Below are 9909 nucleotides of genomic sequence, written 5' to 3' on the forward strand. Positions count from 1 at the left end.
TCTCACGCTGTAAAACTGATCTCATGAGTAAGAATTCTGGATATGTGGCTAACCTAATGTAGAAATACTTGGTACTGAAATTATTTTTCAGTTATAAGCAAAAAACTAGGTTAACACTGAAAGAGCTACAGGATGCGTATTTCATAGTCATCACGAGCCAAATCCCTTTCTCTCCCCACTGTTCATTTGCAATCTCCAGTTTGCGATTAAGAGTCCATTCTGATAGACTTTCAATGACCAGTCTGAAAACTCATGACATTATGGGCACAACACAGTGAAAACCAACCTTTCACAAGAAACAGAGCTGAATCAATCAATCTTTCCAGCAGCTTTTTTAACAAATTATACAACTGTTCTTTTACCCTTCAAATCTTTGGAAAGAAAACTTCAAAATAAGTTTTAGGGGGTAGAATGAATTCTAATCCCTTGTACTCAACTGTTGTTTACTGAAATTAAAAGAGAGGGCATATCAGATGCTACACTACAGTTTCCAATGTTTTTACCAAATTGTTTTTCATTACACCAGTATAAATCCTGGAAACGCTACTGGCCTTGAGATGTTTCAGAGTTACCAGCACAGCTGTATGTACAAAAACTCTCTCATCACTTACTACAAACTTTTTAAGTATTTCCCCAACTCATCAAAATTCTTCAGTGGACCTGGGCATCCCTCTACATTGGAGAACCACTGGTTTAAAGAAAAGCAGGAGCAATGACCAAATCCCAACACTTTCTACTTCCATAAGAGTGCCCTCCCTCTCAGGAAGGACAGAGGCATGCTCCCTTTTTTTTCTTTTCCTTCAACCAGATGAAGAAGATGAAATCCCACAAGGACTAGTGCAAAGTCCTGCACTTGGGACAGAATAATTGCATGAACAAACACAGACTGGGGAACAACTGGCTTGGCTGTCGTATGACAGATGACCCCAGCCAGGTGCTTGTCTACTCTCCTCTTAAAGACCCCCAAAGTAGGGGAGAGTACCACCTCCCTTGGAAGCCCATTCCAGATTTTTGCAAACTGCACTGTAAAGAAATTTTTCCTAACATCTAATTTAAATCTGCTCTCCATCACTTAATGGCCATTGTTCCTAGTAAACCCAAGGGGCGCCCTGGTAAACAGAGTATCCCCTATTTCTTGCTGCCCCCTCCTGATGAATTTGTAGACTGCTACAAGATCTCCTCTCAGCCTTCTTTTGCAGCGGCTGAAGGGATCCAGGTGCCTCAATCTCTCCTTATAGGTTCTTACCCACAGAAGTAGCCCTCCTCTGGACCCTCTCAAGGTTATCCACATCCCTCTTGAAGTATGGTGCACAGAACTGGACACAGTCCTCCAGCTGCGGTCTTAATAATGCCACATAAAGGGGAAGTATCACCTTCTTAGACCTGCTTGGGATGCACCTGCTATTCCATGAAAGAGTGAGGTTGACTTTGCTTAGCTTATCACTCCGTCCCATTGACGACTCATGTTCATTTTGGAGTCGACTATGACTCCAAGATGCCTTTCTGCTGCTGTGCTGCTGAGAAAGTCACCTCCCAGTCTGTAGGTGTGTTGGCGATTCTTTCTCCCTGGATGCAGCACTTTGCATTTATCTTTGTTAACCTGCATCCCATTCTGTTCAGCCCACATTTCCAACCTGTCCAAATCCACCTGAATCTGCTCCCTGCCCTCCAATGTGTTTATTTTTCCCCTTAATTTGGTATCACCTGCGAATTTGGACAGAGTGCTTTCCATGCCCTCATCCAAGTCCCTGATGGAGATATTGAAGAACTGAACCTTGAGAAACTCTACTGCCCACATTGGTCCAAGTCAAAAACAAAAATTGAACCTATTAAAAACCATGAGTTCATCTCACTGTAGCAGCTTTAAAAATATGAGAGTGTGTTTTTTAACACACATCAAAAATATTCTGGAAAAGAGCTATTTTTGTTAAAAAATGAACAGCCTAACCTTTTGACAAAGGTAATTAAAGCATGAAACCAACTTAAATACATCCTGTAAGACATCCGAGAACTCTTCAAACAGTATCAGGAAGGTCAAGTTTGACAGGCATGAAAGCTCTGAAGTAAAAAGGACAAAGGGAGTGGGAAAATGTTTTTTAAAAAGCATGAAAATGAGCACAAGCCTTGATGTATAATAAATTACTGCAGGCCACTTTGAATACAGAGAACTAATGAAGTAGAGGGTGTTTTTTTGCAGTTTTTGTTTTAGTGAATACATTACCATTTTTTATCTTGGCCCCTGCTCCTGAAACAGCCTACATCCTTCTGCATGACTTTCTCCTATATTAAATACCTTCTCAAATTTCACTTCCTTTAAGCTTTCCTTCAGTCACTAAACCCAGCTCTCACAGATTAACACTCATTGAATTATGATATACTCATATTTGTAAAGAAAATGTGAACCTGTAGCATAGCAATCACCAGTGCAAGCTTTAATTTCCCTGTTCCTTTATATCACGGTCTATCCACACCAGCTCTTACCAGCCCCACGATTTGTAATACATTTTTCATTTTCAGAGTACACATTTCTTAGGTCAAGGATTCAGACACATTATCTGTCTGCAAGGGCTTTGCAAACTAGTAGTGCTATATTGCAAGAGTCAGATTCTGCCTCCTTTTCATCAAGTTGCAACATCTTCCCCTAATAAGGTTAGGCAATGACTATTTATACCTACCTAGTTTATAAAGGTGCAAATCTACCCAGCAGTCTACTTAATTTCAGACTAACATGACAAACTAGGGCTATAAGAACATCTAAGAAAATATCTGCCTTATAAAATATTCTTAGCTGGATTATCTAGTACCAAAATCACAGGAAATTACTAGTTAAAATAGCAACTACTTGCATGTCTTGTCAAAGGAGCAAACGCACATTAGACTACAACATGTGACAAAAATCACATCAATCACCATACCAAATTGAGATTTTTATGTAGTCCAGTCTCCTGTCAGATAACAGACAGCATCAAATGCTTAAGCAGAAGCTGAAAAAACATTGTAATGAATTATTATGAAAAAACCTACACAAAGGGTACAGGTTTCTTCTTAATTACCATAAATACAGGATGGCACATGCCCCAAATCACTAGGGTGCTTCTGGTTCACTCACAGATGGTTCAAAATCAACAGAGCGCCAAACTTTGTCACAGGCAAGAATTTTGTCACTCCTTTTTACGCTAATTTACTGTTCTGCATTGAAAAAAACAGGGTTACAAAAATACCTGAATCAACACATGAACTTTTGTTACACAATGTCCTAAAAACATTTAAATATCTGATATTTTTCAACTAGCTGGAAAACCGAGACAGAAAAAAGGTAAACAATCAGTTGCTCAATCCCATGGTCTGTGTGTCCTCCTAGTGATAGCTGTCTGAAATTGCAGCTTCCATGCTGTTCAAAGTCAATTCACTTCAGCTTAACTACAAAACACTACCACTACTTTTGATTTAATTATACTTTGCTTATGGAAATGACAGCAACGGGACCCAGACCTGCACACCTTTGCTCATGGGAAGAACCACGGAAATTTCCAAACATTTAAAGTGCTTAATCCCCTTGTTTGCAAATTCTAACACACTTCTTTTAAATTTAATGCATTCAACACTGGGGAGGAGTCCAAGCATCGTATTTTTAAATTTCAGCATTGTTGAAAGCAGGAGTGGGCACTTATTTGGGCCTGAGGGCCACACAGGGAGTTTTGATGAGCTGTCACGGGCCAGGTCAGCACTTCCCCCTGCTCCTCCGTCACCAACTCACCAAAACTTCCCTACAGGGGTTGGCGAGTGAGGAGCAGTGTCCAGGAGTGGGACAGGTATGATCTGCCCCCGGCACACCATGCCCTGTAGGGGGGCAGGGGGCATACGGGATGTGTGGAGGGGATGCACATGTGGGGGTAGGGGCTGCCGGGAGCCAGCCAAGGGTAAGGGAAAGGAGGGGTTGTTCAACTGCATGACTCCTGCTCAGAGCATGGAGCTTTAAACTCTGAAGGGTGTCCCACATACCCCCTTGCCAGACACCACCAGCAGTGTTACTGTCACCCTGAACGCTTCATAAAATTAAAAGCCGGAAAGGATCATTAGAGCATCTAGTACATCAGCCTGTATATCATAGGCCATTAATTTTTACTCAGGTACCGTAAATTAAACCTAAGTGTTTTAGATAAACTAATGAATGTCACTCCTGAAGCTGTGTTAAAGGCAGAGAACAGGAAAGATGATCTGGAACAAGCAATGCTCAAAGCATCAAAAATCTGATTATGCAAGATATGCCCAGGTGATCCCAGCAGGTGAATAATACCTTATCAAGGAGAGAGAGGCAGAAAAAAAAAAAGATAGAATGAAGAAACAAAAAGATCTCAGCCACTTTAACTCGGAGGAATTCCCTCCTGATCCCAATCTAGCAATCAACAGGACACTGAGCTTGTGGACCACATAAAGAGCTTGAGACTAAGCTTTCCTAGGGCCCTGTTTACATCCATAACCAATGTCTGATGCTTCAGTAAAAAGGCAAGAAACAGATTACATATAACCAACTGCTAACCAATCATAAACTTTGAGGGAAAAATTCATTCTGACCCTAAGAAGTGACAAGATGAAGCCTGAAGCATGAGATTTGACTGCAATCATCGTCTTTAAAAGTATTGCAATTGTTAGGAGAAGGCTGAGGGCAATGCAGGTAACTTGTTATCCCCTTCCTTCCTAGGCCCTGGAGAAGAAAGGCAGATTCAAATGGTATTGTCTGCACCCCAGGCTAGCCACCTTTATAAGCTGGGGGCAGAACAACCAGGCCCCAGTCTGGCCCAGGCCAAGTAGCTTCAGTGGCTCATAAGCAGTAGGGGGCAGGGAAAGAGTTGCTTGCTCCTCCTGCCCCCCATTTTCCACCCCAGGGCTAAGAAACTGGGAGCTGCACCCACACCCCCACTGCTCCTCCCAACCCCGAGCTCCCCTGCTGGGGAGCAAGAGGCAGAAACAAGCAGCAGCAAGCAGCTGCCCAGCACTAGCAGGGTCACAGGGAGAGGCAAAGCCTTCCGGCTCAGCAGGCCAGACCACATAAGCCATACAAAGCTGAAGTGTGAGCTACGGGGATAAAAATCTGAAAGTTTACTCCTCCATGGACAAAGGTTAAGATTGAAGAAAGACCAATTAAAAATATGCACAAGCTAGAGACAAACAATAAACTACCAGTAGTCTCATCATTAATATTTAAAAGACTGCTGCTGGCAATTTTCTTTACGTGTTCTACTAAAGCAGCCATCGCTGGCAGGACATCATCATGGATATGTCAAAAATTATTGTCTAACAACCATAAGACATTTTCACAAAAGTTTTCAAAAACATAACAGATGAACAAAACTAAAATTTGTTCATAAACTAGAAACTGTTTTTATTAATGCTTTTTTCCCCAAATTAGTCTTTCTGGAAGGCCTATCAAATCACCATGTATATTCCACGGTCATCAAATTTATGGCCAGACTGTACAGGGTATTGCTTACCAAATTCAGATTTGCCTGAAAACACCTCAAATTCTTACGTTTCTCATATATCCATTCACTTCTTCAAAAGTTGTTGCTTTGCTTACACTGGCGAAAAAATTGCGATAGATTAGAAGGCAAAACATTATCTTTTAGCAGCTATGCTGGTTTAGGCCTATCATATTATGCTCTTCTAGATGTTTTATTATTAATGTTACTTATAGTTTCAATCATTAACCAAATAATGAACTAAACTTTAGTGATCTATAACTCCTAGGATCAACCTTCATACCTTCATGGTTTTTATATATAAATAAATGCACACACATATTATGTTGAAGCTATATCATGTTTTTTAAGCAGATCTAATAAATTACTGGGGCCTGACTCATGACTTTTGAATAGCTGGGACAGCTAATACTGCTTCTGTAAATCAAACAACATGCTAAAATAATCTCAGTTACGAACTGTTCAATGCAATGGTGCTCAACCTTCCAGTCCCACAAACCAGTGGAGTGACATGGGTTTGCTCCATGAGCCGGATCCAGTGAGGGCTTAGTGCATAAGGTCAGTTTGAGGGTTCAATCTGATGCACTGGTATGGCTCCGTGTGCCAGATACGGCCTTGGAGCAACCCCAAAAGCCACAGAGCTCTGGAAGCCATGACAATTTAAGCTGCCACCACTCCCCCGCACCAAATCTCTGGACCCAAGAATTTGGGGAGCCCCTTGCATTAGATGACACGGCTCCATGAGCCAGGATTCTGTCCACAGGCTGGAAGTTGAGCACCACTGGTTTAGTGCCCACAGACATGTAAAGTAAAATTTCCCTGCAGTGCTTGGCCTGCAAATACAGCTTAGGTTCACTCTCATCTACCCTGCGTTACTGAAGTGATCTTGTCCTGCAGCAACAAAAGCAAAACCAAGATGGACAGACAGAGTCAAGAGGGAAAACAAAACAAAGCCGAGCTTTTCTAAGAAACACATTTTGAGCTTTACCACTTATGATGAGGTTTTCAGGAAATGGCTCATGCCGGAAGCCAGTGACCTCATAGTTCTTTATAAATATCACACAGTTGCAAAATGTAAGAGAACAATATTTCTTACCTCCACTATGCTGTAAAACTCATGCGTAACTAGGTTAACGCTACGCTACTTAATTCACCAGCTATCAAGATTCAAGTCTGAATAAAGTAATAAAATGTCTAGACATTTAGCATACATATCAGTAAAGCAGCACTAGTTGCGTCAGGCCCAGCACAAAAGCCAAAACACCAGTAAAATTCTTGACGGTAAAATTGTTTGAATTTTGAATTCGGAAGTGTATTGCTATATAGATTTGTAGTTTCTAGCTTCTAAACCATTCGTTGCATGTCAATATACACAGAGCTCTACAGAAAATAATAAAGCACTCCAGGCCTTAAAGAGAACAAGGAGAATACAGACAAATGCTTGGTGCAGTATCTTGCAATTCCAACATACGACATCTTCTCATGACCTGGGAACAGATTTTCACATCAGGGAAAAGGGAACCACCCACTGTCTAGTTTTATTTATAGGTTTTCTCTCAGCTCCTATTCAATCCTGTCTGTCCCCCTGTGCCTACCTCCTCTGCCTCTTCCTTTTCATCACTACTTCTCTCTGAAGATAGAAAACAAATGGTAGTAGTAATGGGAGGGCCCAATTATTGTGCCAGATTCCACGAAATCCACAAAATCACGATTTCATTTGGACCCTAGTAATAAGGCAACATATTTCTTCAACCAGTACAAAATGAACCAAAAAGGTTATGCAATTTTAAACATGGTTTTGTTAAATAATAAACAAAATAAAGGCTATATACAAAAGTTTGCTATATAAAATAATTAAGACAGAATTTTCACAAGTTGCTTCAGTTTAAATTGAACTGGAAGATGAACCAAAATAGGCCTGCAACTCAGTTTACATGTTTCAGAAGGGCAAACTTAGATACAAAAGGACCTAGAGCTGGAAACTCAAAGATATGAATGTAAAGGAGATCTGGAATCCTTCAAGTCAAAGGTGCTTGAAATAAATATTCCAGATACTTTTTTTTGCAGGGAGGGGAAGAAACTCATACAAAAGGGTTGCAGAACTAAGAGTATGAAGAGCATGTTAAGAAAGATATTAGGAATAAGAGGGAAAGAATGGAACAAAGGACTAATCAGCAAAGAAAAGGTATGCCTTAGAAGTACTATAAGATAAAGAGAGAATTAATAAAAGAAAAGCTGAGTTAGGCCTGGAAAAGGATATTAAAACAAATATCAAAAGGTTCTTCATCCATATAAATAAATAAAAAAATGAGGAAGAGGGGGCTGGGTAGAGATTAAACAAAATCTCTAGGAATGGCACAAAAAAAAATAAATGAACACTTTGGCTCGGCTTTCAATAAAAACGTTGGTTTTGGACATGGGATCAAAGACAGTACGGTAACTAGGAATGAAGGTACAGAAAAAAGAAATTACCACAACTAAGGGGGAAGCAGAACTCAACAAGCTTAATGGATTTAAAACTGTAAAAAAACCTGATAATCTATCCCATAGTTCTAAAAGAACCGGCACATGAAACTAAACCTCAATTGACATTTTTAAAAGATCAATCAGGTTGAGATCGATTCATACACCTGAAGGTTAAAAAAAAAACAAAACAAAACAAAAACAGAACCTAATAGGCCCACTGTATTTCAATATTATGCTAGATTTTAGAACAGATTTTGAATGAAAAAAATAAGTCAAAACATGGAAGTAAAAGGAACATGAGATACATCACAACACAGAGGGCACACCTACACATGCAGTTAATGTGCCTGAAAATTCAGGCTCATTAAAGCACTCCCCAGTGCATGTCTACACATGCACCCCCAGTGGGAGCAAACTGAACCCAACAGGGAGTAGCCCAGTCCAGGGCTGCTTCTGCCCCCTGCAGCAGCAGCCAGGAGGAGCTCCAGCTGCCCTGGGTGCCAACCATAGGCTACCAGGTGGCATGGGGGCTTAGCCTCAGCTCTGGAGGGCTGGGTGAGGGCGGAAGGTCAGGGGGCAGCTGTCCCGACCGGACAAGCAGCTGTCTCCCAGCCACGTGGAGATCGGGACCCATCCTTATCTCCACGTGGCTGGGAGAGCTGTCCCGGCTGCCAGGCAGCTGCCTCCCGACCATGTGGAGATCAGGACTCAGCCCAAGATCCACATGGCTGGGAAGCAGTGTCCCATCAAGCCGGGACAGCTGTCCCTGGCCCCAGTGGCCCACTGCTGCCTAGGGTGACCAGGAGCAATTTGCTCCCACTCCATCTCTACAAGTGTGGTACAGCACATTAGTTAACACGTCATTTTTCTAGTACCTGCATCTACAGGTGCTAGAAAATGGAGCATTAGACTAATATACTGAGCAGTAATGGCTATGCATGTGTAGATGGTGATGCTTTACTGCACATTAGATTAGACTAATGCTCAGTAAAGCATCTCGTGTAGACGCATCCAATTTTACCAAGGCTAGACTTTGCTAGACTAACCAGATATCTTTGGTAACTGATTTTTGAACAAAGAAATGAAGTCTCTCTCACCTATCAGGATTTCATTATCGCATACATCTTCCACGGGAAATTACTGGTTCAATTAGAGACAGTGGGGTTTAGTAAAATAACTCTGAGAGGTATAAGGAACAGATTAAAGGTGAGACAACAGTGGTCAGTGTTAAAAGAAGGATAAAGCTAATGGAAGATTAACAGTAGAGTTTCTCAAGAATCTGACTTGGAATCAGTGTTGTATTATATTTCATTAATAACCTTGACACAAAAAGTAGAAATGTGATCAAGTTTACTGATAAGACAAAGTTAGGAAGCAGTGTCAATACTTAAGAGGATCAGGATATACAGAAAAAACTAGATGGAAACATAATCGTACAAAGTTCAAGGTCACACACAAAGGGCCTGATAAGAATTTCTGCTATGAGCCGCAGCTATTACATTGGAAATGAAAAAGAAAGAGAACAACCTGGCTGCACTAATCAATCACAAGATGACTACGAGCAACCCATGTGATATAGCCATGAAAAGGCAAACAAGATCTTCTGATTTACGAGAAGAAGTATTTCCACAAGACACAGGAAAGCATTAATCCTTCTGTATGTAGCCCCAGTCAGACTCCATCTAAAAGGTAGTTTTGATCATCCATACTCAAGGAATATGATCTCAAAGTAGAACACATGCAAGGAGTAACTAGAGTGTCTCCCATGACATTCTTACCAACCAGCAAAAGAAACACAACCTAGATCAGGGCTGCTCAACCCCCTAACCACAAACCATATTTGGCCCGTATAGCAAATATCCAGCCCACAGGACTCCCAACAGGTCCGGAAATTTGGCAGTCGAGAAGCCGTTGCAATTAACACTACCACCATCCCCCTGCTACCAAAATTTCAAGCTCTGCA

The sequence above is a fragment of the Crocodylus porosus genome, unplaced genomic scaffold (genome assembly GCF_001723895.1).
Source record: "Crocodylus porosus isolate Cpor-Errol unplaced genomic scaffold, CroPor_comp1, whole genome shotgun sequence".
In the NCBI taxonomy this organism is placed as follows: Eukaryota; Metazoa; Chordata; order Crocodylia; family Crocodylidae; genus Crocodylus; species Crocodylus porosus.